At 44.6% G+C, this 8,969-nt stretch overlaps 1 pseudogene; it reads left to right on the top strand.

Annotated features, from left to right (window-relative positions):
- The window catches only part of LOC106334078, a 3,279-nt pseudogene extending 1,677 nt beyond the window's left edge, over positions 1-1,602 (top strand).
- The last annotated feature ends 7,367 nt before the right edge of the window (positions 1,603-8,969 follow it).

The raw sequence follows: 8,969 nt of genomic DNA, 5'->3' as shown, positions 1-8,969 counted from the left end.
CAGGCCAGCTTGATTCAGAGAATTCGAGAAGAACAGCTTAGGGATGAGAAGTTAGTGAAGATTGCTGAAGAACTCAAAGGACAAGCCGTGTCAAATAACATTGGATATGACTTGGTGAAGGATGGAACCTTGCTAATTAATGGGAGAATCACGGTTCCTAAAGGACAAGGGCTGAGAGATGAGTTACTAAGGATTGCACATCATTATTTACTTAGTATCCATCCTGGAAGTTCAAAAATGTACCGAGACGTGAGAAGATACTTTCATTGGCCGGGCATGAAGAGGTCAGTAGCGCAATGGGCTGCTCAGTGTGCAACTTGTCAAGAAGTCAAGGTCGAGCATCAAGTACCAGGAGGATTGTTACAAAGTCTTCCGATACCTCAATGTAAATGGGACTCGATTTCCATTGATTTAATTACCGGATTACCCACCGCTCCAGGTAGATCGAACAACTCGATATGGGTGATTGTGGATAGGTTAACCAAGGTTACACACTTGTTGCCTATGCGGAACACTGATAAAGTTGAAGTGTTGGCCGAGCTGTACATCGACCAAATCGTGAAGTTACATGGTGAACCCTCAGACATTGTCTCAGATCGCGATCCAAGGTTTGCGTCATCATTTTGGGAAGCACTTCAAGAAGCCTTGGGAACTAAACTGTTCAGAAGCACGGCATTCCATCCAGAAACAGATGGCCAAACGGAGAGAACCATTCGAACCATCGAGGACATGCATCGGATGTGTATTCTAGATTGGGCCGGGAATTGGGAGAAGCACTTACCGTTAGTCGATTTATCGTATAACAACAATCATTATTCGAGCATAGGGATGTCACCTTATGAAGCGTTATACAGAAGGCCATGCAAAACACCTATTTGTTGGACTGAAGTGGGCGAAAGGCGAATGTTTGGGTCACCTATTGTTCAGGAGACCATGATTAAGCTAGAGACGATTCAGACCAACATGAAGAAGGCTCAGGACCATCAGAAGAAGTACGCAGACCAGTCAAGAAGAGAGGTAACTTTCGAGATAGGAGATTGGGTCTATTTGAAGGTTACTGCACAAAAAGGGAAGGACAGATTCGGCAAGGTCGGGAAACTTGCGGTCAGGTTCATTGGTTCGTACAAGATCATCGGGAAAGTTGGTGAGGTAGCTTACCGTTTGGATCTGCCAGAGGATATGCGTCTACATCCTATATTTCATGTTTCCATGCTTCGGAAACATATACGGGATCCAAGTGCTGTTGAACCCGAGAGACTAGAGGAGTTGAGGACAAACCTTACGTATCTGGAAGGACCAATCAGATTGGGAGAACGGCGTATTCGGAAGCTGAAGAATCGAGAGATTGCTCAAGTTCAAGTATTCTGGGGAAGACAAACCAGGATTCATGTTACTTGGGAAGATGAGGCGCGATCTAAAACCGATCACCCAGAGTTCTTCCGAGAGGATGTTGTGATGGAAGAAGGAGGCCCCTCAGACCCTCAGAATTCGAGGACGAATTCTGTTAAGGGGGAGGATGTAGAAACCCATAAAAAAAAAAAAAGAATGGTCGAGTATCTTTTGGGTGGTCGAGTCGCAGACGATCAGATTGATCTTGTCTGAACCATGAGACAAGTATGCCACTAGACAATGGTTAGATAATTTGGTAGATTGATTCAAAGGACGTTTGAAGCACGACACTTTTAGAAGCACAACAAGAAGACCGGAAATAGGGTGAAAAACCCTAAATTTCGGTATTATGGAATTTTTCAAATAAGCCGGAAGCTCGGGAAATATTTTCCCTTAAGATCAGAGTCCAAGTGGAGTTTATTAAAAATACTCAGATCATCAGAACGTTCGTCGAAAAATATTTGGGAATGATCGTGGGACGAAAATTCATCGGAAGGCCGATATAGGACAATTGACCGAGAAGCTCGAGGTGGCTAGATGTGTGTGTGTTCAGGACGTGGTGGAAAAATCCTGGGAGTATGTGTTTCAAGGAAAGCATGAGGTGTTGCAGTACATGAAACCTTTACATGCAAGTAGACATGTGGAGCACGAGGTGGATCGGCCAAGCACGAGGTATTGCGATGCATGCGACCAGGCCATGCGGCCAGACATGTCGAGGACATGGTGTCTCCTTGCATGGAGCCAGGCCATGCATCCAGACAGGTAGAGGGCGTGGTGTCAATTTGCATGTGAGCAGGTCATGCAACCAGCCATGTGGAGCACGAGGTGTCGCCGCGCATGCGTCCGGAGCCATGCGAAGCGACACACGGGCTGCCACACGGCTTGTTTGTGATTAGTTGCTGATTCCTATAAATAGCCCACGACCCCCTCTCATTTGAACACATCCAGAACACATCAAAGTCAGTTCAAAACTTGAGAGTGAAAGAAAAGAAAAAAATATTGAGTTTCGATAGTTTTCGAGAGATTTAGGCAGTTTTCGAGAGATTTAGGCAGTTTTCGAGAACAGTTACTCTGACGATTTTGAGTCAGCACCTGGAGAAGGTTCTGTTCAAATGAAGAGAGATCAGTTCTAGTGGAGACCAGTTCAAGATCAGTCTGGAGGTGGGTCTACTTGAGAAGGTCGAGGAAGGGTTCGGATCGCAGAAGTCGGGTTTGGGGTCAAGGCCACGGTCAACCAAAAACTGTGAGTTATGATCAATTGATTGCTGAGTTGTTTTCATGCAGGTTCCCGTTACTTGAAAGTTGGATCATGGCAGGAGGCCGGGTCTAACTGAGTAACGGTTTGATTAGTTAATAGTTGAGGTTATGTTGATTGAGTTGATAGCATTCTTATTATTGCTTGAGAACCATAGTAGCATGCTAATGGTTAGGTTAATTGGTTAGTTAGCGAATGCTGAATCCTTAGATGATATCGCTAAGTTGTAGATAGTTAGGTATTCTGGAATTAGTCTTTATTCTAGATTCTGGAATGTGGTTGATTGTGTTGTGATTATTACTTGAAACCTTGTGTTATTTTTACCGGGTTTAGTATTAATCGTATATTGGCCGACAGCATTTGTGTAACCCACAATGCAAGGCATATTGGGGTGAATTAGTGTTCCTTCAGACCTCGTACCCGGCGGGTTCAAGGAAACCCCTTATTCGCTGGATCGGGTGGGCTGTCGCGCGGTGACCCGAAGGACTGTGGGCCGTGGTCGGTTGAAAGTTCCATCTTCCGGCCTTTGTGGTAGGGAGATAGGATATTGCCGATTGTGAAGGAGGAACCTAACGTCACCGGGGCCCGAGTTAGTTATATATATTATATCGTGTTTTGGGTTGATAAACCCTAATTTATTTTGAGGTTGAATTTGGTGGTGAGCTAGCATAATGCTAGTTATCTTACTATCTTTTTTCAGCTGTGTATTTCAGATATATCTTATTATTATTCGTTGAACTGGGTTGGTTTGTTGTTAGGTGAACCTCTCGCTTTAGATTGCTTGGGGTGGGATAGCGAGGGGTTGTATTTGTTAGTTGGGGATTGTAACTCGCTGAGTAATGCTAGATTACTCACTCCTCATTCGTTGTTGTTTTAGGTGACCAGTAGCGAGCTTGTAGAGGTCGCGGGAAGCTTGGCCGGCTAGTGCAGATTTGCATCTTTTTGCTTAAGACGCTTTCATACTATAAGTATGTACTTTTTCTCGCATGGCATGCCACTACTTGTATAATATTTTGTGTGTTTTGAACCAGATATTCTATAAAATAATTGGAATCGACGTTTTGTGGAAATGCCTTGTTGTTTCTGATATTAGCTTGTCCGATCTAACACAACGTCAGGTTGAGGTACGGGTTGAGAAGCCTTAGGCTTTGACCTAACGGGACGTGCTAGTGAGCGGGCTGGCCTAGTCATGAATTTCACTTTTTGTGACCTTGGCTGGAGCGCCCGTTAACATGTCTTGTAGCGCTCCCGAACCTTGGTAGACGGTCGGGCCGTCGGTCATGTTTTTGTTTAATTGTTGGCCGGTGGTTCGACATATGCCTAGAATAGTTCGGGGGTGTTAAAAAGGTGGTATAAGAATGTGATAACCCGCCCTTCGGGATAAGAATGGCCGAGACAGAAGATTTGCTGAGCATCAACTTGGTGGTTGAATCGCGGGCGACAGAGATCGATCGGGAAATTTCGAAGAACAAGGTGGTCGAAAAAGTGATCGTGAGTGAACTATGAGTCGAATAAGTTGCTCGACCATAGTTAGAAGATGTCTTAGATTGATCAGACGGACGTTTTGGAAGCATAACATTTTTGGAAGCACGACGTTTTAGAATCTCGACGGTTTAGAAGCATGACGTTTCTTAACCACGAAGTAATCCTCAGAACTTCGTATCAGTAATATATATTATGTTGGAAACATAATACGCTGGAAGCAGGACGGGAATTAAGAAGGACGGGAAGCAAGCAGGACGGGATAGAAGCACGACGGGAAAACCCGAAATTGGACGAAACCCTAATTTCGGTATTCTGTACAATTTTTCGGAGAAGCCGGAGGCTCGGGAAATATTACCGTCAAGGTTATAATGGAGTCTGGATTTTATTAAAATATTCAGAACATCAGAATGGGAGTAGAAAAATATTCGGGATTGATCGCGGGTCAGAAATTTGCTGGAAGGACCGAAATCAGACGAATAGACCGAGAAGCACGAGCTGGCTTGGTGTGAGTGGTCAGAACATGGTTTCAACTGTCCAGCAAGCTGAGTGTCTACAGAAGCTCGAGGTGTCGCCGTGTATGGAAGCAGTACATGCAGCCTGACATGTAGAAGCACGAGGTGGATCAACCAAGCACGAGGTGTCTCCGCGCATGCAATCTAAGCATGCTGATCGACATGTGTGAGATAGTGTGTCGCCTTGCATGAGTTCCAGTCATGCATCCTGACATCTGGGAGGAGTGGTGGCGTTCTGAATGTGTCCTGGCCATTCTGAAAGACATGTGGAGCACGAGGTGTCGCCGTGCATGCGTCCGGAGCCGTACGAAGCGACACACGGGCTGCCACCAACCTGAAGCTGATTGGTTGCTGTCTCCTATAAATACCCCACGACCCCAGCTCATTTATTCACATCGAAACCTGTCCAAACCAAGTTAAAACCGTGAGAGAAAGGAAGAAAAAGGAAGCAAGAGTTACCGAGTTATTTCGAGAGTTTTAGAGAGTTTTCGAGATCAGTTCTCTATTGATTTCGAGTCAGCTCCTAGGGAAGGTTCTGTCCAACTAAAGATCAATCAAGTGAAGATCAGTTCAGATGGGAAGTCAACGTGGCTAGAGAGAGAGAGAGAATGAAGGTGTTCGATGTCGAGTATCGTCGATTCTGAAGACCGATATTCTACCGAGACGGCCAGTTCTGTCCAATCGATGATTCTCTACAATTGTGACGCGGAAGCTCTGTCCAAATGAATTTGTCCAGGCCAGTCAGTTCCTTTGATGATCAAGTGGAAGTGCTGTTCGGAGTTAGTTCAGGCCCACGGGTTCAGATCAGTCAAAGTTATGCTCGATACTCCGCCGGGAAGTCCGAAGAACTGTCCAGGGGCTAAAGGAGGTTATGTCCGTGTCCAGATCAGTCTGTCGAGGCCTGTTAGATTCTTCATGGTGAAGCCGAGGTTCTGTCCAAGTCGAGATTAGTCCAGTCCAGTTCAGTCAAGTCTTCCCTTGGGTTTTGGCCAAGTCCTCTTCGATAAACCAACTGCTTCTCGCCTAGAACACTGTGAGTTGGCTTGTTTGAATTTCACTTGGAATTTAGGGTAGTTTTGTGAGTTGGCTTGTTTGAATTCCACTTGGAATTTAGGGTAGATCGATTCGCATATAGATTTGAATGATCACGCTATTGAATGGTAGAGTCTTTAGGGTTATTTTATTTATGGAACCGGAATCAGATTAGCAAGGGCTAAGCTGAGATGAATGGAATTAAGACTGAGATGATAACCTGACTAGGACTAGGATGCATCATGTTTTCTATTCTTGCGTGTTGATATGGTTGAGTGCAGGTTCCCATTATCTTTAAAGATAGTTTCATAGCAGGAGGCTGTACTATCTGGGTAACAGTTTGATTGAGTTGTTTAGTATTGTTATTATTGATTGTTTAATTGTTTGGTTTTAGTGGTCTTAGGCCATATAGGCCGGATTACTGGTACTATTGGTTACTCTTGTAGAGTCGAGTGTCTAGTTAGGATCTGGCACTTTAGCCTTAGGTTAGGTTCTAGATTGAGTTTGTGTTGTGTGAGTGTTGCCGACAGTATGAGCTTAGTAATTATTGTTTGTGCAGGGATTGTGGTAATGTTGTTGTCTAGGGGATCTTTGGCCATAGAGGCCGATTTCCTAGTTGTGATGTTGATACTACGGGTCCTATGCCATATTGGTGTATATTGTAGTAGACTCCTATGTATTGTTTTGTTTTGGGTAGGAGTCTTGTCCCTTAGGTCTTTCTTATGGATTGTGTGTCGAGTGTTATGCCAACAGCAGGTGCGAAACCCGCCCATGCCTAGGCTTGTTTGGGGTTGATTAGTGTTTCCTCGCCCTCGTATTCAGTGGGTTCAAACCGGATTTGGCTTGGTGTGTATTTGGTTAGTGTAGGCCTGACGTTGGCTTATATGTGTTCGAGTGATTGCTTGTGAAGGGTGGTGGATATTGAAGCTATGCGGTATCATTGGTTGGCCGATCATGTTCTTGTCTGATTGTTGGTTGACCGGTTAATGATACTTGTATAGTCTAAGTGTCTAACACTACATGAGTACTGAACTAAAGCGTATATATGGTTAACGAGAGATTGGTTGTTGACTTGTTTTAATGCAGGTTCCCGTTACTTGAAGCTAGAACATGGCAGGATGCCAAGTCTAACTTACTAACAGTTTGCTTAGCCTTAGCTTTTATTGCATGCTAGGGCTAGATTGATTTATATTTTGGGTTGTCTGGGTTAGAGTCTAGGTTGCGGGTAGAGGCCACCAGCTCACTGAGTAATACTAGATCACTCATCCAACTCCATTGTCCTTTTTGCAGGTCGAGTATCTTTTGGATGGTCGAGTCGCGGACGATCAGATTGTTCTTGTCTGAACCATGAGACAAGTATGCCACTAGACAATGGTTAGACAATGTGGTAGATTGATTCAAAGGACGTTTGAAGCACGATACTTTTGGAAGCACAACAGGAAGACCGGAAATTGGGCTAAAAACCCTAAATTTCGGTATATTATGGATTTTTTCAAAGAAGCCGGAAGCTTGGGAAATATTCTCTCTTAAGATCAGAGTCCAAGTGGAGTTTATTAAAAATACTTAGATCTTCAGAACAGTCGTCGAAAAATATTTGGGATTGATCGCGGGACGAAAATTCACCGGAAGGCCGATATCGGACAATAGACTGAGAAGCTCGAGGTGGCTAGATGTTTGTGTGGTCAGGACGTGGTGGAAAGCTCCTGGGAGTATGTGTGTCAAGGTAAGCATGAGGTATTGCAGTACATGAAACCTGTACATGCAAGTAGACCTGTGGAGCACGAGGTGGATCGGCCAACCACGAGGTGTTGCGATGCATGCGACCAGGCCATGCAGACAGACATGTGGAGGACGTGGTGTCACCTTGCATGGAGCCCGGCCATATATCCAGACAGGTAGAGGGCATGGTGTCACTTTGCATGTGAGCAGGTCATGTAACCAGCCATGTGGAGCACTAGGTGTCGCCGCGCATGCGTCCGGAGCCATGCGAAGCGACACACGGGCTGCCGCACGGCTTGTTTCTGATTGGTTGCTTATTCCTATAAATAGCCCACGACCTCCTCTCATTTGAACACATCCAGAACAGATCAAAGCCAGTTCAAAACGTGAGAGAGAAAGCAAAGAAAAAAATATCGAGTTTCAATAGTTTTTGTGCTATTTAGGCAGTTTTCGAGAACAGTTACTCTGCCGATTTTGAGTCAGCACCTGGAGAAGGTTCTGTTCAAGTGAAAGGAGATCAGTTCTAGTGGAGACCAGTTCAAGATCAGTCTGGATGTTGGTCTACTTGAGAAGGTCGAGAAAGGGTTCGGATCGCAGAAGTCGGGTTTGGGGTCAAGGCCCCGGTCAATCAAAAACTGTGAGTTATGATCAATTGATTGCTGAGTTGTTTTCATGCAGGTTCCCGTTACTTGGAAGTTGGATCATGGCTTGAGGCCAGGTCTAACTGAGTAACGGTTTTATTAGTTAATAATTAGTTAATAGTTGAGGTTATGTTTATTGAGTTGATGGCATGCTTGTTATTGCTTGAGAACCGTAGTAGCATGCTAATGGTTAGGTTGATTGGTTAGTTAGCGAATGCCGAATGCTTAGATAATATCGCTAAGTTGTGGATAGTTAGGTATTCTGGAATTAGTCTTTATGCTAGATTCTAGAATATGATTGATTGTGTTAATTTACGATTAATACTAGAAACCTTGTGTTATTTTTACCGGGTTTAGTATTAATCATATATTGGCCGATAGCATTTGTGTAACCCACAATGCTAGGCATATTGGGGTTAGTTAGTGTTCCTTCAGATCTCGTACCCGGCGGGTTCAGGGAAACCACTTATTCGCTTGATCGAGAAGACTCAGATAGACGGGGTCATGGCCTATGGCTAAGTGATTACACGATGGTGTAATGTGGCAGTGACCTGAAGGACTGTGGACTGTCGCGCGGTGACCCGAAGGACTGTGGGCCGCGGTCGGTTGAAAGTTCCTGCTTCTGGCCTTTGTGGTAGGAAGATAGGATATTGCTGATAGTGAAGGAGGAACATCACGTCACCAGGGTCCGAGTTTGTTATATATATTATATTGTGTTTCGGGTTGTTAAACCCTGGTTTAAGTCGAGTTTGAGTTTGGTGATGAGCTAGTAATTAGCATAATGCTAGTTATCTTGCTATCGTTTACCGCTGCGTATTTCTGATATTGCTTATGTTATTGAATTGTGCTATTAGGTGAACCTCTCGCTTTAGATTGTTTGGGGTGGGATAGCAAGGGGTTGTATTTGTTAGTTGGGGATTGTAACTCGCTGAGTAA

The sequence above is a fragment of the Brassica oleracea genome, chromosome C1 (assembly GCF_000695525.1).
Source record: "Brassica oleracea var. oleracea cultivar TO1000 chromosome C1, BOL, whole genome shotgun sequence".
Taxonomy (NCBI): domain Eukaryota; kingdom Viridiplantae; phylum Streptophyta; class Magnoliopsida; order Brassicales; family Brassicaceae; genus Brassica; species Brassica oleracea.
The sequence above is the reverse complement of the archived record's forward strand: the minus strand, read 5'-3'. Positions and strand labels throughout refer to the sequence as shown.